Below are 26,260 nucleotides of genomic sequence, written 5' to 3' on the forward strand. Positions count from 1 at the left end.
ACGAACAGAGATCATTCTGTCGTTTTTGAGATTGCATCAAAGTATTGCATTTCACACTCTTTTGTTGACCATGATGGCTACTCCATTTCTTCTCAGGGATTCCTGCCTGCAGTAGTAGATATAATGGTCATCTGAGTTAAATTCACCCATTCCAGTCCATTTTAGTTCTCTGATTCCTAGAATGTTGACGTTCACTCTTGTCATCTCCTGTTTGACCACTTCCAATTTGCCTTGATTCATGGACCTGACATTCCAGGTTCCTATGCAATATTGCTCTTTGCAGCATCGGACGTTGCTTCTATCACCAGTCACATCCAGAACTGGGTATTGTTTTTGCTTTGGCTCCATCCCTTCATTCTTTCTGGAGTTATTTCTCCACTGATCTCCAGTAGCATATTGGGCACCTATTGACCTGGGGAGTTCCTCTTTCAGTATCCTATCATTTTTCCTTTTCATATTGTTCATGGGGTTCTCAAGGCAAGAATACTGAAGTAATTTGCCATTCCCTTCTCCAGTGGACCACATTCTCTCAGCCCTCTCCACCATGATACCCCCATCTTGGGTGGCTCCACGGGCATGGCTTAGTTTTTAAGCCGTGACTAAGTAAAAATTAGAGAAAATAAACTGTATCATTTTATTATAGTAAGAAAAGAATTGTTACAATTAGCAGCAGAGTTAATAAATTAATATTTATAATATTTAAAAATTCTTACAAGCCAAAGTAAGAAGCCACATGTTATAAAAATATGAAATACATTTATCAGGAATTTTTGGTTGCATATTATTAGAAATAAGAGCAAAACTAAAAAACAGAAATGTTGACTCTTATTATTGTAAGAATGTTATTCTGATAGTAGGTTTTACCAGATTGCAGTATTTTTCCAATGCTGGCCATGTGAATGTTTCTCCAAATGTAGGCAGGAAATATAAATTAATAAAAATAACAGTCTTGGACCCTTGAGGCCCCTGATCATAGAGAGGCCAATGTTTTCAAATAGTCATGAAAAACATAACAAGTTTTACCTGAGAATATTTACATACTCGGTATAGGTTAGTTCGCATAACTGTGCTTTAAAGAGTTGCAGGCATTTTTATGCTAATGTTAGATCATCTCCCTTCAAAAATAAAAATCATAAGCAGCAACAAAAAAAGCATAAATGAGTAAGTAAAGATGGTGCAGTATGTTTGTTATATTAGTAAGGGAACAGTTAGAGCATTTCCAGATCACTGATCAGGCATTGAACTACTTATAAAGGACTGAAAAAACTGCTCTGATAACAGGCTTGTTCACCTGTGTGGGTGCACATTTCCTATATCAGTGCAGAACCAACATTTTCTAGCCAAATTATTTCATTTACAGAAAGAAGTACTGTAAAACAACACACCATTCTAGAACACCGAGTCGAAGTGTCCCCTAATCAATCATTTTGTCCACAGAACAATTGCTTCAGGTTTTGAGGTGTAGAATTTGAGCACGATTAACATATTGTTGACCTTGGCCTCAGCCTCACAGGATAACCTGCAGGTACATCCCAGGAGACTTTTTGTATAGTCTCTTGTTTCTTTTTAGGAAGAAAATGTCCTCTTGATGTTTATTAGACTATTCCTTTTGCCTGTTGAAAGGTTTCATGTGGAATGAACAGCCTATGTAGCTGTTCAAATAATAAATAAGCTATAGATGCATAAGGAACTTCCCTATAGGACCCTAGAGGCAGGGCAATCACTCATCCAGATCTTTTTGCTTTCCTTTAGTGAATTTCCTCAGTATCTGTTTTAAAGGCTGATTACATCGCTCTATGAGGCTATCTGTCTCTGACTGATAAAGGAGTGGTTAGCAAAGAGGAAATCCTCAATCAGTATGTTTCTTCATTAAAAACATCCTCTTTCCTTCTACAGTTAGTTGCAGGATAAAAGTTAGAAACTTTCATATGATCAAAAAGCAAAATGATTCATCTCTCAGTAGAAAATGCCCCTTCCCACCAAGATGCGACTGTTAATTCAGCAAGGAACACTGACCTGGGTGTCTGCCAAATTACTACATTTTATGCTTTCAAAAAAATATCAGATCAGATCAGATCAGTCGCTCAGTCGTGTCCGACTCTTTGTGACCCCATGAATCGCAGCACGCCAGGCCTCCCTGTCCATCACCAACTCCCGGAGTTCACTCAGACTCATCAGGTCAGTGATGCCACCAGCCATGTCATCCTCTGTCGTCTCCTTCTCCTCCTGCCCCCAATCCCTTCCAGCATCAGAGTCTTTTCCAATGAGTCAACTCTTCGCATCAGGTGGCCAAAGTACTGGAGTTTCAGCTTTAGCATCATTCCTTCCAAAGAAATCCCAGGGCTGATCTCCTTTAGAAAGGACTGGTTGGATCTCCTTGCAGTCCAAGGGACTCTCAAGAGTCTTCTCCAACACCACAGTTCAAAAGCATCAATTCTTCGGCGCTCAGCCTTCTTCACAGTCCAACTCTCACATCCATACATGACAACAGGAAAAACCATAGCCTTGACTAGACGAACCTTTGTTGGCAAAGTAATGTCTCTGCTTTTGAATATGCTATCTAGGTTGGTCATAACTTTCCTTATATATATACAAATATTTGTAAATGATGGCATTAAGGATTTTAATAAAAGATATGAGGCAGTTTAATGCAGGAGGAGTTAGGGGTTGTTGCCTCACTGAACTTTGAAGAGTGCCCTACCATGGAGACAACACAGTCCTTCTGGGTACTCTTCTGAATACTATAATAACATCACAGGTGGCATTCCCATGCTCTTGTTTCTTAGAAAGAATCTAGACTGTGGTGACCTACCAAATTTTCTGTACTCCGTCTTGATAGTGCCTACAAATCAAAAATAAGAAGCTTTTTTCTTTTCTTTTTTTGGTGGTCTTCCAAGATACTTAGAATCCTAGCAATGGCATTTTGCCCAACTGGTTTCCCGAAGGTGCACTGTCAGCCAGGAACATTTATCGTTCCCAGTGTTGCTCAGTCTGGATGGCCTGGCTTTGTAGCCCTTCATCCTCTGGAACTCTTCATGGCCAGAAGAGTTTTTCCTGCCAGATTATAAATGAAGCTGTATCTTCTCTCCCTGGACTCCTGGCCGTTTCCCATCAGTTATAGTCTCCTGACCTCACGGCTTATGTCTTGAAGTTTAAATCTTGATTTAAAAAACTAATTAGGTTTTCCGTATCTCACCATGTTGGCTTGGGTCTCCTCTACCAGACAGAGTGTACTCTCCAAGTTCTAATTCCTATGTATTCTGTGTGCCAATGATTGTGAATGAAAAGGAAATATTAAACATGCTATAATACTTGAAAAGTACAAAAATGAATACTAGTTATCTACCCTTCTGAGGAATACGACCAGTTGAGAAAGGTGATTTTCTTATAATTTTGTTTATTTTATTTTTGACTGTGCTGGGTCTTCATTGCTGTGCACTGGTTTTCTCTAGTTGCAGCAAGTGTGGGCCACTCTAGTTGCAGCCCACAGGCATCTTATTGCAGTGGCTTCTCTGTTGCAGAGCAAGGATCTTATCACTCCTTTTTTCAAACTTTCCAAATCCCATCACAACTAGACTAAAATCCATATACCTAATGCAGCAAACATCATTCCATGAACCAGCTAGAGTCACCTTTTAGAATTCCTACCACTTTCCCTTTTCTCTCTTGGGACATTTGGGTCTTCCTGCTGGGCCTTCAAAATGTCTTACTCATTCCTCTTTTTTTTTTTTTTTGGCCACACCACCCAGCATGTGGGATCTCTTAGCTCACTGACCAGGGATCAAACCCTCACCCCTGCATTGGAAGCACAGAGTCTTAACCACTGGACTGCCAGGGAAGTCCCTCATTCTGTTTTTGGACTTTTGTTTCACCTGTTCCCTGTTGGTGAATTGCACATCCTCCAGTGTAGCTTACTTCCATATTTTGTTCCTTACCACCTTCTTAGTGAGATCTTCCCTGATCTCCTTATCGAAAATAAGTGATTCTCCTACTTTCTATCTGCTTACTAGTTTTTTCCTCTTGCTTTTACCCATCACTACTTATATTGTTTCATATACATCTCTTTGTTTTCTATCTCTCAAGCAGGTTATAAGCAATAAGTGGACAATTATTTATTGCTTTATCTACTTATTTTTTTTATTATTTATTGCTTTATCTACCTACCTACTACGCAGCTACCTTTCTATCTGTAATATTTAAAAGACTGCTTGTCACATAGCAAGTGCTTAATTGCTATTTGCAGCAAAAAATAAATCAATGAATTAGTATATAACCACAATTACCATAATCTAGTGACACTACCTTAAATCTTCCCTATTTGTGGTCTGAATTTCTTACCGGTCTTCCACTATAGTTACCCTTCACATGCTCCTTGACCACACTTCCTAAAACACCAGCCAATCATGCCAGTTCCATATTTGAAATAGTCTTTACTAATTTTTCCTGACTCTTTTAGGAGTTCCTCCTGTATATATCTCAGTACAACTTGGGTGAACATCTGTTGTAGAAAGTGTCACATTGTTCTAAATGACACAGTTCTTGGTGTCCTTACTAGACAGTAAACCTTTAAAGGCCTGAACTAAGGAATGTGATGGTTTATATCCCTGTAGCCCTTCAACATTTACGGACATGCTCCATGTGCATTTTCTAATTTTATGCAGATTATTAGAGTGCCTTTTTATAAGAGAAAATTGAGATTTTTGAGAAACTAAGTGACTTCTGCAAAATCACACATGTTGAATGAAGTACATTTTAAATTAATTCTTCAAATTTCAGGATTGTTTTGCCCTTCTCAGTACAACTAAAATGCATCCTAAACAAGGAAGAGTTCTTAGGTTTGGCATTCAGGGACCTCAACAATTTGAATTTAAGCCTCTTTACCAAACCTACAAGTGCCATCTCCTCTAAATACTCCAAAATGTAATCATTAAAATTTGAAAAAATATTACTGATATGTCACTTTCTCCTTCTCAGATTTTTTTCCTCCCATATGTAATAGTCCCAGTAAATCTATAACACTTCTCACTTTTTCCTTGTCTTGATCCTACCTTTTGTTCAAAGTTCAGCTAAAAAGCCATCACCATTAAGACGAATTTTCTGATATAGTAACTGGCTACCTACTTTGAGCTAACATAATATTTTAGCTATCTAGCTATCTATCTGTCTATATCTTTTGGAAATATTAAATTTCAAGACTCTATATTTTATTAGAAAAAGCAAAAGTTTAAAACCTATATATATAAAAGATAAAGTGCTTGTAACTGGAGCTTTAATATATTTAGGCAGTATTGAGTTAGATTTGTCTTTAGTTTCTCAACAGGCCATATGTTTGAATATCGATTAAGATTAAACTGAGCTGTACATAGGGGAAAACCAAAGTAGATGCCGCTACTGCTGCTGCTAAGTTGCTTCAGCCGTGTCCGACTCTGTGCGACCCCATAGACGGCAGCCCACCAGGCTCCCCAGTCCCTGGGATTCTCCAGGCAAGAACACTGGAGTGGGCTGCCATTTCCTTCTCCAGTGCATAAAAGTGAAAAGTAAAAGTGAAGTCGCTTGGTCGTGTCCGACTCGTAGCGATCAGGCAAGAGTACTGGAGTGGGGTGCCATTGCCTTCTCCACAAAATAGATGACTTACATACAAAGGTACATTTTAAAGGGTAGAAAGGTGACTACACAGTGGTCAGGAATCTGGAATCCTTCTGCTGCTGCACAGTCCATGCCACAAGACTCCCATTCTCAAGATGCTTCCGAGTGGCATCAGTGTTCCAGAAATAAAGAGGACAGACAGGAGAAGTGCCATAGCATCCATGGCAAGATGGACATACTTGACATAAAAGAATGTGATAAGATTGAAACTCAGTGTATGGAAAGCAGTATATCAGACAAATACTATTGTAGTTATGTTTACATCAGACAAAACAGACCTAAGAGAAAAAAAACTACTGGAAATAAAGAGGGTTACCACATAAAAATATAATTTTAATTTTATATCCTTCAGGAATATATGACAATTTAAAATTGTTATGCCCCTAGCAATGTAGCTACTTAAATATATATATATATATATATTATATTTTAGTTAAAAAGTGTCAGAATTAAATGAAAAATATATGAATTTATACAATCCACAATCATAATGGAAGATTTTATTATAACTTTTTAGTAACTGATAGACAAAAGACAAATTATTTTCTGACTGTGTGGGTCTTTGATGCAGTACATGGGCTTGTCATTGCTGTGCATGGGCTTTCTCTAGTTTTAGCAAACAGAGGCTACTCTCTAGCTGCAGTGTGTGGGCTTGTTGTGGTGGCTTCTTTTGTTGTGGAGCACAGGCACTAGACTACGTGAGCTTCAGTAGTTGCGGCGCACAGGCTCAGTTGTCTGGAAGCATGTTCTGGACCAATTCCTGGACAAGGGCTTGAACCTGTGTCCTCTGCATTGGAAGGCAGATTCCCAACCACTGGACAAGGGAAGTCCCAAAAGAGAAATTATTAATAAAATGACTGAACATATGAACATAAAGATCTATAAGCTTGAGCTAAAGGATGTATGTATACAACATCTGCAGAGTGCATAGCCCTTATAAACACATACCCAAGAGACCTAAAAAAATTAAATCCATATTGGACCAATATAGAAAAATCTCAAGAAATTTAAGAGATTATGTTCTGGGACCACAGTATAATTACATTAGAAAGCAACACAAGAGACAAGTTACCAAAACTTCACCTGTTTGGAAATTGCCAGAATACAGCTAAATGATACTTGGATCAAAGAAGAAATTATAACCTAAATGATAGAATATTTAGAACTGAATGAGAATGAAAAACCACATGTTTATAAGTGAGTTGATGTGAGTTGAACTTTATTTATAGGTAAATGCATAGCCTTACATGATTTTACGAGAAAGAAAGAAAGCCTAAAAAATTAGGTGGCAAATCTTTCATTTTAAAAGTTAGAATAACAAACAATAATTTCAAAGAAATCAAATGGATGGAGAGAACAAAAAATAAGAGCAAAAATGAGTGAACAGAAAATAAGATATAATAGGAACAACGAAGCCAAACCTTGGTTGTCCTAAAGCCTAATAAAATAGACAAACCCATGATGAGATTCATCAAGAGAAAGAGAAGAAAAAAGTGACAGAACTATAAATATAGAAAAGATTAAAAATAACAATATTAATTAATATTAATAAGATCAATAAGAATATTAATAATATATAAGAACATTAATATTGTTAATAAGAATAATAGGAGAATATTATAAATATACTGTAAACTTGAAAACTTCAATGAAATGGATAAGTTCTTATAAAAACATAACTTATCAAAACTGAATCAAGAAGGAGTAACTGTAGTACTCCTATATCTATTAAAAAATTCAGTGTTGTTAACCTTCTTACTAAAAACTTCAGGTCTAAGAGTTTTACTAGCAGGTTCAACTCAATGTGTAAAGAGTTGGATAATTCTATTCTTAAGTAATCTCTTTCAGAGAATAAAAAGGGAAATGGAACAATCCATAATTTCATTTTAGGAGGCTAGCATAGCATAATATCGATACCATAACCTGACAATGAAGGTGTTATAAAGGAAAACTATTACTTTGGAATTTAGTTTCATAGATTATCTAAGTCCTAAATGTAGGATTAGGACACTGAATTCAGTAGTATATAAATACATTAATCCATCATAACCAACTTGGATTTATCCCAGCCTTGAGTGGTTTGTTTAACATTAGCAAATCAATTAATGCAAATTATCATGTTAATGAGTTAAAAAGTTGTGGGGAAAATGTGATAAAATTTGGCATTCCCTTCTTCCTAACACCTCAAACAACCTAGAAAGAGAAGCCATAGGAGATGTGTGTCACTCTGCTGCATGTAGTTTCTGATTGTATGATTTTGATGCTGCATGCGCTTCTTACCCCACCTCAAGCTTTTGGCTTAAGAGCTTTTTCTAGAAGGCATAAGGGCCCTCAGTCTTTGCATTGACAGCTCAGAAAAGCTAAGCAGTTGATGCACAAGGGAACATTCAGTCATTCAGTCAATGGGTTTAAGAAGTCTTAAAAAAAAAAATATGTAAGTGGTGCAAATAACTAAAGAATATGAAATTAATTGAATGACCATGAAGTAATTTTTTCAGAAGAAGGCTTAATTTTGGAAGAACATAATAGATTTCAAACATACTCTCTTTTTGGTCAATAGGCATCCATTAAGAATCACCTTTGTGAAGCACTGAGCTTAAAACTGGATAATAAGTTGAACAAGACACAGTGTGTACCCTCGATGAGGTCAAAGTAATAGAAAGAAGCATCACAGATAAAGATGTTAAAACATATTGTGTGAAATACTAAAATAGTGTTGAGGTAAGGTCTATGGAAACAGAGACAAGAATGTCTAATGTTGCCAAAGGAGTCAAGGACTCTATTAATGGAGAATCTTGAGTGGTGATTTAAAGGCTAAGTAGAATCTACAGGAAACAGAAGGGTTGGAATGAGTGTTCTAGGAAGAGGAAACAAATATCCAGAAGTTAAAAGAGCATGCTTGAGGGAGAGGTGAGTCCATAGTCTGTAGTGGAGGGAATATAATGGGAGACCACAAAGACAGAAGTTTATATCCTACATCAAGAATTTATATCCTACAGGCCTTGAGAGCTTTTGATCTGTTTAAAATATTCCAGTGACATAATCAGCTAGGTATCAGAAATGTGGAAAAATCAGTTCTGAATCAGCAAAGAAAAATCTAGTACCATACTTACACCAATAGATTTGAGTCTGATGTTTTGAAGAGAGAATATTCTTGGAGAGAACATGGATCTGATGTTTGTTCTTGAACCCTGAGTGATTATAGCAGAAGGAGGAATTGTCAAACAGGATTAACCAGAGTTTTCTCCTCTTAATATCTAAGAAAAGGAAAATAATAATATAACACAGACTTGTTTGTGTGTTTAGCATTAGGTATCTTAAGTCAGTGCTGCTCAGTAGACCTGACTTGAGTCACACATTAAGATTTTGAATTCCTTATTATTTAATGCATAGCTTTTCAATGATTTAATTGCTTAAAAAAAAAGATATTAGACAATGAAAACAAAGCAAGAGCAAAGAAAATCTTCTGAAAACATTAAAGAACTCACAAGTAACACAGGCCATTTTCCTTCCCTAGGACATGAAAGTATATTTGTATTTTCTCTAATGCCATGGCACTGAAAATGATTTTTTATAGTGACAAATCTCATCAGGCCATCAATAATGAGGTTACCTACCTTAAAGCACATTGTCCTTTCCTATTGCTAGGATGGAAAGGTCAGGGTGAACTAATGATGTCAGATATAGATTATTTTTCAAGCAGAAACAGGCATTTTAAGAGCACCAAACAAGCTATGAAAACCAACTCAGTATGGGTTACATGATCATTTTACTGGTTTTTGAAATATGAGATGAACTGTAACCTTTAGAGTCTACACTTTGATAGTGATGAATTGATTAATCTTACCACTTATTGCATCCTTTACCCAGTCACCTGATGGCATTCTGAGTCACTAGTTTCTACAAAAGATTAAAGCCAAAGGAAATTATTCCTCTTTGTTCAGTACTACCTTTACTATCAGAATGAAATTTTTAATGAAAGATTCAGAAGTGTTTTGTCCCAGCCAAGAATATTTTCAAATATTAAACATAATTTTTTAAATACATTTTTAAATTATAAAATACTCCTAATTCTTTGTCTTCTCTCTTTTTCACATTTGGCTCTGCTAGGGCAGAGCAACAGGTGTTGTCAAGGGAAGAAAGAAATAAAAGGTTTACAGATTTTGAAGTTTTCTTATATTAGATCAAAAGCTCGCAAACTTCTCCTATAAATGGCCAGAGAGTAAAAATTTAGACTATGTGGAACAGTTATACAGTCTTCATCTCAACTACTCAACTTTGATATTGAAGTACAAAAGAAGCCATAAACCTAGGTAAACAAATGAGTATAGTTGTGGTCCCATGAAACTTTAGTTATGGGAGCTAAAATTTGAATTTCATATAATTTTCATGTATTACAAAATACTGTTTAAAAAAAAAAACACACTTTTTCCCAACATTTTTAGTATTTTTTTCCAAAAAAATACTAAAAAAATTTCCAAAAAAATTTTTTGGAAAAAAATACTAAAATCAATCCTAATTTACGAGCTAAAATGAAGCAGGCAGCAGGCCAGAACTGGCTTGGGGGAAGCAGTTTGTCAACTCATGGACTGGACACTTTTTGTGGGTAGGAATCTTAGTACACAAAGTAAAGTATGCAAAAAACCTAACATTTTCAATTTCCTCCATAATACAACTTATTTCATATTATAAGCTTCCCTGGGGTAGGTTTTGTCTTGTCATTTATCACTTGTCTTTGTCTTATCATTTGTCTTGGCACTGGGGTTAACATTTTAGGAAGTTGATGTGTGGATAAGGCATCTTGATTTGGATATGGGTTAAAGGATACCTTTTCCATGGGGATAGTCTTGATTCCTGTCTCCTGTACAATGTCACGAACCTCTATCCATAGTTCATCAGGCACTCTGTCTATCAGATCTAGTCCCTTAAATCTATTTCTCCCTTCTACTGTATCCTGAATGGTCTAGTGGTTTTCCTCGCTTTCTTCAATTTAAGTCTGAATTTGGCAATAAGGAGTTCATGATCTGAGCCACAGTCAGCTCCTGGTCTTGTTTTTGCTGACTGTATAGAGCTTCTTCATCTTTGGCTGCAAAGAATATAATCAATCTGATTTCAGTGTTGACCATCTGGTGATGTCCACGGGTAGAGTCTTCTCTTGTGTTGTTGGAAGAGGGTGTTTGCTATGACCAGTGCATTTTCTTGGCAAAACTCTATTAGTTTTTGCGCTGCTTCATTCCGTACTCCAAGGCCAAATTTGCCTGTTACTCCAAGTGTTTCTTGACTTCCTACTTTTGCATTCCAGTCCCCTATAATGAAAAGGACATCTTTTATGGTGTTAGTTCTAAAAGGTCTTGTAGGTCTTCACAGAACCGTTTAACTTCAGCTTCTTCAGAGTTACTAGTTGGGGCATAGGCTTGGATCACCGTGATGTTGAATGGTTTGCCTTGGAAACAAACAGAGATCATTCTATCGTTTTTGAGATTGCATCCAAGTGCTGCATTTCAGGCTCTTTTGTTGACCATGATGGCTACTCCATTTCTTCTCAGGGATTCCTGCCTGCAGTAGTAGATACAATGGTCATCTGAGTTAAATTCACCCATTACAGTCCATTTTAGTTCTCTGATTCCTAGAATGTCGATGTTCACTTTTGCCATCTCCTGTTTGACGACTTCCAATTTGCCTTGATTCATGGACCTGACATTCCAGGTTCCTATGCAATATTGCTCTTTACAGCATTGGACCTTGCTTCTATCACCAGTCACATCCAGAACTGGGTATTGTTTTTGCTTTGGCTCCATCTCTTCATTCTTTCTGGAATTATTTATACACTGATCTCCTGTAGCATATTGGGCACCTACTGACCTGGGGAGTTCCTCTTTCAGTATCCTATCATTTTGCCTTTTCATACAGATCATGGGGTTCTCAAGGAAAGAATACTGAAGTGGTTTGCCATTTGTCTGAGGAGGCCTTACAAATAGCTGTGAAAAGAAGGGAAGCAAAAAGCAAAGGAGAAAAGAAAGATATACCCATTTGAATGCAGTGTTCCAAAGAATAGCAAGGAGAGAGAAGAAAGCCTTCCTCAGCGATCAACACAAAAAAAAGAGGAAAACAACAGAATGGGAAAGACTAGAGATCACTTCAAGAAAATTAGAGATACCAAGGGAATATTTCATGCAAAGATGGGCTTGATAAAGGACAGAATGGTATGGACCTAAAAGAAGCAGAAATATTAAGAGGTGGCAAGAATACACAGAAGAACTATACAAAAAAGATCTTCATGACCTAGATAATCACGATGGTGTGATCACGGACCTAGAGCCAGACATCCTGGAATGTGAAGTCAAGTGGGCCTTAGAAAGCATTGCTATGAACAAAGCTAGTGGAGGTGATGGAATTCCAGTTGAGTTATTACAAGTCCTGAAAGATGATGCTGTGAAAGTGCTGCACTCAATATGCCAGCAAATTTGGAAAACTCAGCAGCGGCCACAGGACTGGAAAAGGTCAGTTTTCATTCCAATCCCAAAGAAAGGCAATGCCAAAGAATGCTCAAACTACCGCACAATTGCACTCATCTCACACGCTAGTAAAGTAATGCTCAAAATTCTCCAAGCCAGGCTTCAGCAATACATGAACTGTGAACTTCCAGATGTTCAAGCTGGTTTTAGAAAAGGCAGAGGAACCAGAGATCAAATTGCCAACATCCGCTGGATCATGGAAAAAGGAAGAGAGTTCCAGAAAAACATCTATTTCTGCTTTATTGACTATGCCAAAGCCTTTGACTGTGTGGATCACAATAAACTGTGGAAAATTCTGAAAGAGATGGGAATACCAGACCACCTGAACTGCCTCTTAAGAAACCTATATGCAGGTCAGGAAGCAACAGTTAGAACTGGATATGGAACAACAGACTGGTTCCAAATAGGAAAAGGAGTACATCAAGGCTGTATCTTGTCACCCTGCTTATTTAACTTATATGCAGAGTGCATCATGAGAAACACTGGGCTGGAAGAAGCAGAAGCAGGAATCAAGATTGCCAGGAGAAATATCAGTAACCTGAGATATGCAGATGACACCACACTTATGGCAGATAGTGAAAAGAACTAAAAAGCCTCTTGATTAAAGTGAAAGAGGAGCATGAAAAGTTGGCTTAACTCAACATTCAGAAAATAAGATCATGGCATCTGGTCCCATCACTTCATGGGAAATAGATGGGGAAACAGTGTCAGACATTATTTTTCTGGGCTTCAAAATCATTGCAGATAGTGATTGCAGCCATGAAATTGAGACGCTTACTCCTTGAAAGGAAAGTTATGACCAACCTAGAGAACATATTAAAAAGCAGAGATATTACTTTGCCAAAAAAGGTCCATCTAGTCAAGGCTAGGTTTTTCCAGTAGTCATGTATGGATGTGAGATTTGGACTGAAGAAAGCTGAGTGCCAAAGAATTGATGCTTTTGAACTGTGGTGTTGGAGAAGACTCTTGAGAGTCTCTTGGACTGCAAGGAGACCCAACCAGGTCATCCTAAAGACCAGTGCTGGGTGTTCATTGGAAGGAAGATGCTAAAGCTGAAACTCCAATACTTTGGCCACCTCATGAGAAGAGTTGACTCATTGGAAAAGACTCTGATGCTGGGAGGGATTGAGTGGGGGGCAGATGTAGAAGGGGACGACAGAGGATGAGATGTCTGGATGGCATCACTGACTCAATGCACATGAGTTTAGGTGAACTCCAGGAGTTGGTGATGGACAGGGAGGCCTGGCGTGCTGTGATTCATGGGGTTGCAAAGAGTAGGATACGACTGAGCAACTGAACTGAACTAAACTAATGGATACCTGTCCACATTGATTCCCTTTGGTCCATGGTTATTGATCAAAATGGGAAACTGCCGAGTTATTCTGTGTTTCCCATAAAGCTTCTTCCTATTTCCCTGTCTTAGACTTTTATCATTCTTGCTCCTTTGTCTCACTTCAGCATGGGAGAGTCGTGAGCTACAAAGCTTTCTACTTAAATGTTCCATGTAGGAGGAGCCAAGACGGTGGAGGAGTAGGACGGGGAGAACACTTTCTCCCCCACAAATTCATCAAAAGAGCATTTAAACGTCGAGTAAATTCCACAAAACAACTTCTGAATGCCGGCAGAGGACATCAGGCACCCAGAAAAGCAACCCAACTCTTCGAAAGGAGTAGAGAAACTTTTTTCATCTTTAACGTAGATGTTTTATCAATGGTGCTGTATAGAAGGAGAAGTTTTGAAACTACTGTAAAAATAAGACCGATAACTGGAAGTAGGAGGCTTAAGTCCAAACTCTGATTCCAGGAAACTCCTGACTCCAAGGAACATTAATTGACAGGAGCTCATCAAATGCCTCCATACCAACACTGAAACCAAGCACCACACAAGGGCCTACAAGTTCCAGGGCAAGACATACCAAGCAAATTCTCCAGCAACAAAGGAACACAGCCCTGACCTTCAAGATACAGGCTGCCCAAAGTCACCCCAAAACCATAGACATCTCATAACTCATTACTGGACATTTCATTACACTCCAGAGAGAAGAAATACAGCTCCATCCACCAGAACATCAACACAAGCTTCCCTAACCAGGAAACCTTGACAAGCCACCTGTACAAACCCACACACAGAGAGGAAATGCCACAATAAAGAGAACTCCACAAACTGCCAGAATACAGAAAGGACACCCCAAACTCAGCAATTTAAACAAGATGAAGAGATAGAGGAATAGCCAGCAGATAAAGGAACAGGATAAATGCCCACCAAACCAAACAAAAGAGGAAGAGATAGGGAATCTACCTGATAAAGAATTCCGAATAATGATAGTGAAATTGATCCAAAATCTTGAAATTAAAATGGAATCACAGATAAATAGCCTGGAGGCAAGGATTGAGAAAATGCAAGAAAGGTTTAACAAGGACTTAGAAGAAATAAAAGAGTCAATATATAATGAATAATGCAATAAGTGAAATTAAAAACACTCTGGAGGCAACAAATAGTAGAATAACAGAGGCAGAAGATAGGATTAGTGAATTAGAAGATAGAATGGTAGAAATAAATGAATCAGAGAGGATAAAAGAAAACGAATTAAAAGAAATGAGGACAATCTCAGAGACCTCCAGGACAATATTAAACGCTACAACATTCGAATCATAGGGGTCCCAGAAGAAGAAGACAAAAAGAAAGACCATGAGAAAATACTTGAGGAGATAATAGTTGAAAACTTCCCTAAAATGGGGAAGGAAATAATCACCCAAGTCCAAGAAACCCAGAGAGTCCCAAACAGGATAAACCCAAGGCGAAACACCCCAAGACACATATTAATCAAATTAACAAAGATCAAACACAAAGAACAAATATTAAAATCAGCAAGGGAAAAACAACAAATAACACACAAGTGAATACCCATAAGGATAACAGCTGATCTTTCCATAGAAACTCTTCAAGCCAGGAGGGAATGGCAAGACATACTTAAAATGATGAAAGAAAATAACCTACAGCCCAGATTACTGTACCCAGCAAGGATCTCATTCAAGTACGAAGGAGAAATCAAAAGCTCTTCAGACAAGCAAAAGCTGAGAGAATTCTGCACCACCAAACCAGCTCTCTAACAAATACTAAAGGATATTCTCTAGACAGAAAACACAAAAACGGTGTATAAATTCGAACCCAAAACAATAAAGTAAATGGCAACGGGATCATACTTATCAGTAATTACCTTAAACATAAATGGGTTAAATGCCCCAACCAAAAGACAAAGACTGGCTGAATGGATACAAAAACAAGACCCCTACATATGTTGTCTACAAGAGACCCACCTCAAAACAGGGGACACATACAGACTGAAAGTGAAGGGCTGGAAAAAGATTTTCCATGCAAATAGGGACCAAAAGAAAGCAGGAGTAGCAATACTCATATCAGATAAAATAGACTTTAAAACAAAGGCTGTGAAAAGAGACAAAGAAGGTCACTACATAATGATCAAAGGATCAATCCAAGAAGATATAACAATTATAAATATATATGCACCCAACACGGGAGCACCGCAGTATATAAGACAAATGCTAACAAGTATGAAAGGAGAAATTAACAATAACACAATAATAGTGGGAGACTTTAATACCCCACTCACACCTATGGATAGATCAACTAAACAGAAAATTAACAAGGAAACACAAACTTTAAACGATACAATAGACCAGTTAGACCTAATTGATATCTATAGGACATTTCATCCCAAAACAATGAATTTCACCTTTTTCTCAAGCGCACATGGAACCTTCTCCAGGATAGATCACATCCTGGGCCATAAAGCTAGCCTTAGTAAATTCAAAAAAATAGAAATCATTCCAAGCATCTTTTCTGACCACAATGCAGTAAGATTAGATCTCAATTACAGGAGAAAAACTATTAAAAATTCCAACATATGGAGGCTGAACAACACACTGCTGAATAACCAACAAATCACAGAAGAAATCAAAAAATAAATCAAAATTTGCATAGAAACGAATGAAAATGAAAACACAACAACCCAAAACCTGTGGGACACGGTAAAAGCAGTCCTAAGGGGTAAGTTCACAGCAATACAGGCACACCTCAAGAAACAAGAAAAAAGTCAAATAAATAACCTAACTCTACACCTAAAGCAACTAGAAAAGGAAGAAATGAAGAACCCTATGGTTAGTAGAAGGAAAGAAATCTTAAAACTTAGAGCAGAAATAAATGCAAAAGAAACAAAAGAGATCATAGCAAAAATCAACAAAACCAAAAGCTGGTTTTTTGAAAGGATAAATAAAATTGACAAACCATTAGCCAGACTCATCAAGACACAAAGGGAGAAAAATCAAATCAATAAAATTAGAAATGAAAATGGAGAGATCACAACAGACAACACAGAAATACAAAGGATCAAAAGAGACTACTATCAACAATTATATGCCAATAAAATGGACAACGTGGAAGAAATGGACAAGTTCTTTAAAAAGTACAACTTTCCAAAACTCGACCAGGAAGAAATAGAAAATCTTAACAGACCCATCACAAGCACAGAAATTGAAACTGTAATCAAAAATCTTCCAGCAAACAAAAGCCCAGGTCCAGACGGCTTCACAGCTGAATTCTACCAAAAATTTAGAGAAGAGCTAACACCTATTCTGCTCAAACTCTTCCAGAAAATTGCAGAGGATGGTAAACTTCCAAACTCATTCTATGAGGCCACCATCACCCTAATACCAAAACCTGACAAAGATGCCACAAAAAAAGAAAACTGCAGGCCAATATCACTGATGAACATAGATGCAAAAATCCTTAACAAAATTCTAGCAATCAGAATCCAACAACACATTAAAAAGATCATACACCATGACCAAGTGGGCTTTATCCCAGGGATGCAAGGATTCTTCAATATCTGCAAATCAATCAATGTAATACACCACATTAACAAATTGAAAAATAAAAACCATATGATTATCTCAATAGATGCAGAGAAAGCCTTTGACAAAATTCAACATCCATTTATGATCAAAACTCTCCAGAAAGCAGGAATAGAAGGAACATACCTCAACATAATAAAAGCTATATATGCCAAACCCACAGCAAACATTATCCTCAATGGTGAAAAATTGAAAGCATTTCCTCTAAAGTCAGGAACAAGACAAGGGTGCCCACTTTCACCATTCCTATTCAACATAGTTTTGGAAGTTTTGGCCACAGCAATCAGAGCAGAAAAAGGAATAAAAGGAATCCAAATTGGAAAAGAAGAAGTAAAGCTCTCACTATTTGCAGATGACATGATCCTCTACATAGAAAAACCTAAAGACTCCACCAGAAAATTACTAGAACTAATCAATGACTATAGTAAAGTTGCAGGATATAAAATCAACACACAGAAATCCCTTGCATTCCTATACACTAATAATGAGAAAACAGAAAGAGAAATTAAGGAAACAATTCCATTCACCATTGCAACGGAAAGAATAAAATACTTAGGAATATATCTACCTAAAGAAACTAAAGACCTATATATAGAAAACTATAAAACACTGGTGAAAGAAATCAAAGAGGACACTAACAGATGGAGAAATATACCATGTTCATGGATTGGAAGAATCAATATAGTGAAAATGAGTATACTACCCAAAGCAATTTATAGATTCAATGCAATCCCTATCAAGCTACCAACAGTATTCTTCACAGAGCTAGAACAAATAATTTCACAATTTGTATGGAAATACAAAAAACCTCGAATAGCCAAAGCGATCTTGAGAAAGAAGAATGGAACTGGAGGAATCAACCTACCTGACTTCAGGCTCTACTACAAAGCCACAGTTATCAAGACAGTATGGTACTGGCACAAAGACAGAAATATAGATCAATGGAAAAAAATAGAAAGCCCAGAGATAAATCCACGCACATATGGACACCTTATCTTTGACAAAGGAGGCAAGAATATACAATGGATTAAAGACAATCTCTTTAACAAGTGGTGCTGGGAAATCTGGTTAACCACTTGTAAAAGAATGAAACTAGAACACTTTCTAACACCATACACAAAAATAAACTCAAAATGGATTAAAGATCTCATTGTAAGACCAGAAACTATAAAACTCCTAGAGGAGAACATAGGCAAAACACTCTCTGACATACATCACAGCAGGATCCTCTATGACCCACCTCCCAGAATATTGGAAATAAAAGCAAAAATAAACAAATGGGATCTAATTAACTTTAAAAGCTTCTGCACATCAAAGGAAACTATTAGCAAGGTGAAAAGACAGCCTTCAGAATGGGAGAAGATAATAGCAAATGAAGCAACTGACAAACAACTAATCTCGAGAATATACAAGCAACTCCTACAGCTCAACTCCAGAAAAATAAATGACCCAATCAAAAAATGGGCCAAAGAACTAAATAGACACCTTTCCAAAGAAGACATACAGATGGCTAACAAACACATGAAAAGATGCTCAACATCACTCATTATCAGAGAAATGCAAATCAAAACCACTATGAGGTACCATTTCACACCAGTCAGAATGGCTGCGATCCAAAAGTCTACAAGTAATAAATGCTGGAGAGGGTGTGGAGAAAAGGGAACCCTCTTACACTGTTGGTGGGAATGCAAACTAGTACAGCCACTATGGAGAACAGTGTGGAGATTCCTTAAAAAACTGGAAATAGAACAGCCTTATGATCCAGCAATCCCACTGCTGGGCATACACACTGAGGAAACCAGAAGGGAAAGAGACACGTGTACCCCAATGTTCATTGCAGCACTGTTTATAATAGCCAGGACATGGAAGCAACCTAGATGTCCATCAGCAGATGAATGGATAAGAAAGCAGTGGTACATATACACGATGGAGTATTACTCAGCAATTAAAAAGAATACATTTGAATCAGTTCTAATGAGGTGGATGAAACTGGAGCCTATTATACAGAGTGAAGTAAGCCAGAAAGAAAAACACCAATACAGTATACTAATGCATATATATGGAATTTAGAAAGATGGTAACAATAACCCTGTGTACAAGACAGCAAAAGAGACACTGATGTATAGAACAGTCTCATGGACTCTGTGGGAGAGGGAGAGGGTGGGAAGATTTGGGAGAATGGCATTGAAACATGTAAAATATCATGTATGCAACGAGTTGCCAGTCCAGGTTCGATGCACGATACTGGATGCTTGGAGCTGGTGCACTGGGACGACCCAGAGGGATGGTATGGGGAGGGAGGAGGGAGGAGGGTTCAGGATGGGGAACACATGTATACCTGTGATGGTCATTTTGATATTTGGCAAAACTAATACAATTTTGTAAAGTTTAAAAATAAAATTAAATTAAAAAAAAATGTTCCATGTAACCATACTGTTCTGGGGGCTTCCTGGGGCTCCTACTCAGAAATAGTGTATGCATTTGCTCTTCTCGAGTTTTCATTAACCAGTGCCCCCTCACAGGAGCTTGGGAGGCAGAACACAGGACCATCCATCCCAGAGGCTCACCTACATCTGCACATTCATTGCTGTGAGTGGAGAGCAGGGCAACTGTGGCTTGAATGGGATTAGGTTAGGGGAAATGTTGGGCCAAAGTGAAAAAGAAACACTAAGAACATTGTGGTGAATAATTAAATAATGAAACAATGTCTATCTTTCTTTGAACACAGTTTTATACACTGCATTCTTTATTACAAAACATGACTAAAATCCTCCTTGGTGCCAAAATGACTGGGAGTATTAGGTGAGCATAATGGAATTGGTTCCTTCCTTCATGAAGTTTATAGTGCAATGGAAGACAGGTAGCAATCATTCAACCTCAAAATTAATCATCACAAATAGTGACTCAGCCACAGGGGCCAGGTTGCACTTTGACTGTTGTTCACATTAATGCTGAATGAATCAGACAAAATTGCAGTAATGAATTTGAGCAGGTATGTTAATTTGGTGGGTAAACTGCTGGAAAACTCTCTCTTTCTGTTTCTCTCTCCCTATCCTGTTCCCTCTTCTACCCACACAGGTACAAAAACATTTGTTTGTGGACTCAGAGAAACAAGAAGATAAGCTAGTTATAAATAGATGTGAAATATCTTCAACCTTTGATTCTGAAAATTAGCACTTAGATATTAAAAACTGAAGGGAGAAACACAAGTTTTCATAGAATATTGAAGCTTTCCTATGCAGGCATAATTATAATTTTATTTTCTTTTAGGTGCAAGTGTAGATATAAAACTCCTAGAAACTTTCCAAACAACTAGAGTGGAGGGTACTGCAGATTTTATGTATAAGGATTATTTGGTTTAGAATGCAGTGACAGTTTAGAGCTTTCAGAATCTGTATGAAGTACTGAATTAAATCAGAAATTTTATAAATCAATTACCTTATCAAGACTGTTTTGAAGTCTCCCTGGTCTCCTGCTAGGTCAGGATTACTTTTCAGCACAGAAAAAATATTAATTATATTGAATTTATTTCTGGTAAGAAATAGAACTCAACTCACAATTTCAAAGTATAGGACAAAAATATTAGCTAAGTTTAAATATTTGAGGATAGAATAGTGATGTTGAGACCTTCTGATAATAGAATAAGTTAGACAGTATGCAGTTTGCATTCAATCACTTCTAGAAATATCTCCAGTTTCTCTGAAACTATATTTTCTTCTGTTATTCTATATGCGCATTTTAATGGCAGTTATTGATTTACTGGCTAAATAGGCAGATTAAATACTAAATGGAAAATAATGGAGGAAGTTTCTCTGAAAATATTCTAAGAAATGCATAGGATATCTGTGACTGTGGTATTAGTATTCATAGTTGTTCAGTAGAAAGAGTAAAATTGATTTGATCTCCTTCCTGAAATCCCATTATAATTATTTTACCCTATGCAGAACATGCATTTTTAATTGAACAGCATCAGACTTCACTTGAAACTTAAAATTTCTATCCTCTTTCTAAACAATAAACTTTCATTTAATCCCACATCTGGTAACTTCTTCCTGAGACTCCCTTCACTGTTCTCACATTTCACCAGTACCAGATTTTAGCTCAGTGCTAGAACCCCAGGCCATACCTCTGTCATTACTCTGAGAAGAATGGAGGGTCCCAGATCCTAGGTCAGCCGTGAAATAAAAAGTACGGCTGGGAGGAAAGTTAAGAATTCACTTTGGGGCTAATCATTCGTTGTCAAGAAAACCTTTTCTCTTATACACCTAGTCAGCAATCATAGCACCTCATGTTCCTTTCAATGTCTTCATTTAACAGTCTAGTTGATGATCCTAATCACTCAGTTCAGTTCAGTCACTCAGTCATGTCTGACTCTTCGCGACACCGTGGACCAGAGCATGCCAGGGCTCCCTGTCCATCACCAACTCCCAGGTCTATTCAAACTCATCTCCATTGAGTCAGTGATGTCATCCAACCATCTCATCCTCTGTCATCCCCTTCTCCTCCTGCCTTCAATTTTTCCCAGAAACAGGGTCTTTTCAAATGAGTCAGATCTTTGCATCAGGTGGCCAAAGTATTGGAGTTTCAACTTCAACATCAGTCCTACCAATGAACATTCAGGACTGATATCCTTTAGAATGGACTGGTTGGATCTACTTGCAGTCCAAGGAACTCTCAAGAGCCTTCTCCAACACTACAGTTCAAAAGCATGAATTCTTCAGCATTCAGCTGTCTTTAAAGTACAACTCTCACATACATACATGACTACTGGAAAAACCATAACCTTGACAAGACAGACATTTGTTGCTAAAGTAATGTCTCTGCTTTTTAATATGCTGTCTAGGTTGGTCATAACTTTCCTTCCAAGGAGTAAGCATCTTTTAATTTCATGGCTGCAGTCACCATCTGCAGTGATTTTGGAGCCCCCCAAAAATAAAGTCTCTCACTGTTTCCTCATCTATTTGCCATAAGGTGATGGGACCAGATGCCATGATCTTGGTTTTTTGAATGTTGAGCTTTAAGCCATCTTTTTCACTCTCCTCTTTCACTTTCATCAAGAGGCTTTTTTAGTTCTTCTTCACTTTCTGCCATACAGTTGGTGTTATCTGCATATCTGAGGTTATTGATATTTCTCCTGGCAATCTGATTCCAGCTTGTGCTTCATCCAGCCCAGCGTTTCTCATGATGCACTCTGCATAGAAGTTAAGTAAGCAAGGTGATAATATACAGCCTTTTCCTATTTGGAACCAGTCTGTTGTTCCATGTCCACTTCTAGCTGTTGATTCCTGTTCTGCATGCAGATTTCTCAAGAGGCAGGACAGGTGGTCTAGTATTCCCATCTCTTTCAGAATTTTCCAGTTTATTGTGATCCACACAGTCAAAGGCTTTGGCATAGTCAATAAAGCAGAAATAGATGTTTTTCTGGAATTCTCTTGCTTTTTCCATGATCCAGCGGATGTTGGCAATTTGGTCTCTGGTTCCTCTGCCTTTTCTAAAACCAGCTTGGATATCTGGAAGTTCACAGTTCATGTATTGTTGAAGCCTGGCTTGGAGAATTTTGAGCATTACTTTACTAGCGTGTGAGATGAGTGCAATTGTGTGGTAGTTTGAACATTCTTTGGCATTGCCTCTGTTTGGGATTGGAATGAAAACTGACATTTTCCAGTCCTGTGACCACTGCTGAGTTTTCCTAATTTGCTGGCGTATTGAGTGCAGCACTTTCACAGCATCATATTTTGGATTTGAAATAGCTCAACTGGAATTCCATCACCTCTACTAGCTTTGTTCATAGTGATGCTTCCTAAGGCACACTTGACTTTGCATTCCAGGATGTCTGGCTCCAGGTGAATGATCACACCATCATGATTATCTGGGTCATGAAGATCTTTTTTGTACAGTTTTTCTGTGTATTCTTGCCACCTCTTCTTAATATCTTCTGCTTCTGTTAGGTCCATACCATTTCTGTCCTTTATTGAGCCCATCTTTGCATGATATATTCCCTCGGTATCTCTAATTTTCTTGAAGAAATCTCTAGTTTTTCCAAGTCTTTTGTTTTCCCCTGTTTCTTTGCACTGATCACTGAGGAAGGCTTTATTAACTCTCCTTGCTATTCTTGGTAATTCTGCATTCAAATGGGTATATCTTTCCTTTTCTCCTTTGCTTTTCACTTCTCTTCTTTTCACAGCTATTTGTAATAAATTTCACTTTAGCCATGTCATTCCTTGTTACTGTGAGGTCTTGCCATGGGTTAATGAAGAGGGAGAAGTAGCAGTTTCTATGACAGTGAAAAGTGAAAGTGGCTCAATTGTATCCAACTTTTTGCAATCCCATGGACTATACAGTCTATGGAATTCTCTAGGCCAGAATACTGTAGTGGATAGCCTTTCCTTTCTCCAGGGGATCTGCCCAACCCAGTGATCGAACCCAGATCTCCTGCATTCCAGGCAGATTCTTTACCAGCTGCGCCACAAAGGAAGCTCCAGTTTCTATGATGGGATATTTAAATATATATGTAATTGTGTTACACATATAATTAACTCTTTAGAGTAGTCTTACAGTTATTTTTTTCTTGTAGTTGATTTACAGTCTAAAATTTAAAAATTAGTTTCCACAATAGCAAATCTAGCCAAATGGCCATGTACACAATCTCTCCTTCCTTGACTTACATTCTTGAGATTTGTCTTTGTGTTTCTTTTTCACTTAAAAATATGATACTGGACTTCTGGTCTAGTAATTAAGACTCCACCCTTCCAATACAGAGGACATGAGTTTGATTCCTGGTCAGGGCAGTTCTGCATGAGGGTTGTGGCCAAAAATTAATTAACCTTTAAAAAGAGATTTTAAAAAATTTTAATGCAATATTATACTCTTGATATTTTAGGCTGTGGGTGTCTGTTATCAGAGGAAGGGCAAAATAAAAACAAAAAGAACTGATTGTAGAGACTACTTATTCATAAAACTGCATGGTAAAAGTCTTTTGTCATTCAAGTTTTATTTTTAAGAAAGAAAAATAAGTATTATACCTTGTGAAAGTCTTTGTTTTTGATAGGAAAATCTAGAAAGAATTGCAAAAAATAACATAAATTTCAACTTTGGTAGAGGAAGTATGATTCTATTCAGCTCTTTAAAGCAGTCTCCCTGTTACCAACCTGGGTTCCTGGACTGTCTTTAAGGCATGGCTTTACTGGTGCTCGTGCTGGAACCCAGGGAGTGAAACCAAGTAACAGATGCCCTTGCTCACTCACTCCCTTAAGGGGAGCAAGCTGGTTCCTTCTATAAGGTAAGGATAGGGCCAGGAATCTGGCCAGAGCGGTGGCTTGGGTGGTTTGCCCATCCCCTAGGTGGTGGTTTGTGCACCCTGCTTTTGCTCCTTATTCAGAAGTGGCAGGAGGTTTTGGTCTTTTTATATCTTGTTCATAATTGCCCCAACTGTGCATGCACATGGTTATTTTTAATCCCTTGTAGCTTATGTTTTGTTGCTCGAGGAAAAGCTTGTCCGGGTGCAAGCAGTACAGCATTGGTCCCGGGTTTTAGGCCCCAGCCTGTCACATCCCCACTCTGGCTAATTTTCCCCACCATGCTCCTACAAATACAAAACAGAACTCTGCATTTCAAGAAGATAAGCAAAGACAAATAAATTGGGTAAAGTTTAATTAGTGTTTATTAGTGTTAATTTTAAATAATCACAGTTTTGATAAAATATATTTGTATCTTCTATGTACCTTACTGAAGGCAAGAGGCTGTTACAATCTCAGCCCAGAGACAGCATCTTCCACCATACTGTGAGGAGGCTCCCAACTGCTAACCAAGTCTTCCTGAGATCCTGGATGGTTGAAATCCACCAGGAGGGTCACAGCCTGAGATTAGCTATCCAGAGGACACATACAGCAAGCCTGAGATGGTGTTCATGCATCGCCCCAAGGAAACCAAGCGGCCGGGACCAGGGAGGTGATTAAGATGCATGGCCCACCCAGGACAGTGCGCTAGCTAAGCACCTGGTTGCCTGAGCTGCTCAGACCTGGGAAGGGCACAAAACGCATGCCCAACCCACAGAGACTGAGCCAGAACTGTGTCTGTGTATCTCCTGTGGAGGTACGGGTCAGCAGTGGCCTGCCACAGGGGCAGGGGCTCTGGGTGCTGCAGACCTGGGTATGGCATAAGCCCTCTTGGAAGAGGTTGCCATTAACCCCACCAAGAAACCACCAGAACTTACACAAGACTGGGGAAACAAACACTTGGAGGGCACCAACAAAACCTTGTGTGCACCAGGACCAAGGAGAAAGGAGCAGTGTTCACACAAGAAACTGACCCAGACATGCCCATGAGTGTCCAGGAGACTCCAGCGGAGGTGTGGGTTGGTGGTGGCCTGCTGCAGGGCTGGGGGCACTGAGTGCAGCAGTGTGTGCATGGGACCTTTTGAAGGAGGTCACAATTATCTTCATTACCTCCACCATAATTTGACCTCAGGTCAAGCAGGAGGGAAGGAACACAGCCCTGCCCATCAATAGAAAATTGGATTAAAGATTTATTGAACATGGCCCCGCCCATCAGAACAAGACCCAGTTTCCCCCTCAGTCAGTCTCTCCCATCAGGAAGCTTCCATAAGCCTCTTATCTTTCTCCATCAGAGGGCAGACAGACTGAAAACCACAATCACAGAAAACTAACCAAACTGATCACACGGATCACAGACTTGTCTAGCTCAATGAAACTATGAGGCATACCCTGTAGGGCCACCCAAGACAGACAGGTCATAGCAGAGAGTTCTGACAAAATGTGGTCCACTGGAGAAGGGAATGGCAAATCACTTCAGCATTCTTGCCTTGAGAACCCATGAACAGTATGAAAAGGCAAAACAGTATGATACTGAAAGATGAACTCCCCAGGTTGGTAGGTACCCAATAATGCTACTGGAGATCAGTGGAGAAATAACTCCAGAAAGAATGAAGGGATGGAGCCAAAGCAAAAACAACACCCAGTTGTGGATGTGACAGGTGATGGAGGTAAAGTCTGATGCTTTAAAGAGCAATATTGCATAGGAATCTGGAATGTTACGTCTATGGGTTAAGGCAAATTGGAAGTGGTCAAACAAGAGATGGCAAGAGTGAACATTGACATTCTAGGAATCAGCGAACTAAAATGGACTAGAATGGGTGAATTTAATGCAGAT

General features: G+C 38.3%; 1 long non-coding RNA gene across 2 annotated transcripts in view; it reads right to left on the reverse strand.

The window, feature by feature from the left end:
• Positions 1-6,197: 6,197 nt before the first annotated feature.
• Positions 6,198-26,260, reverse strand: part of LOC129650190 (uncharacterized) — a 43,748-nt gene continuing 23,685 nt past the window's right edge. For both annotated transcript variants that reach the window (XR_008713667.1, XR_008713668.1), the window contains 2 exons: positions 8,760-8,837; positions 6,198-6,460 (listed from right to left, as the gene is read on the reverse strand). This is a non-coding gene — a long non-coding RNA (uncharacterized LOC129650190). The remainder of the gene's footprint in view (positions 6,461-8,759; positions 8,838-26,260) is intronic.

The sequence above is a fragment of the Bubalus kerabau genome, chromosome 4, assembly GCF_029407905.1.
Source record: "Bubalus kerabau isolate K-KA32 ecotype Philippines breed swamp buffalo chromosome 4, PCC_UOA_SB_1v2, whole genome shotgun sequence".
Classification (NCBI taxonomy): Eukaryota; Metazoa; Chordata; class Mammalia; order Artiodactyla; family Bovidae; genus Bubalus; species Bubalus kerabau.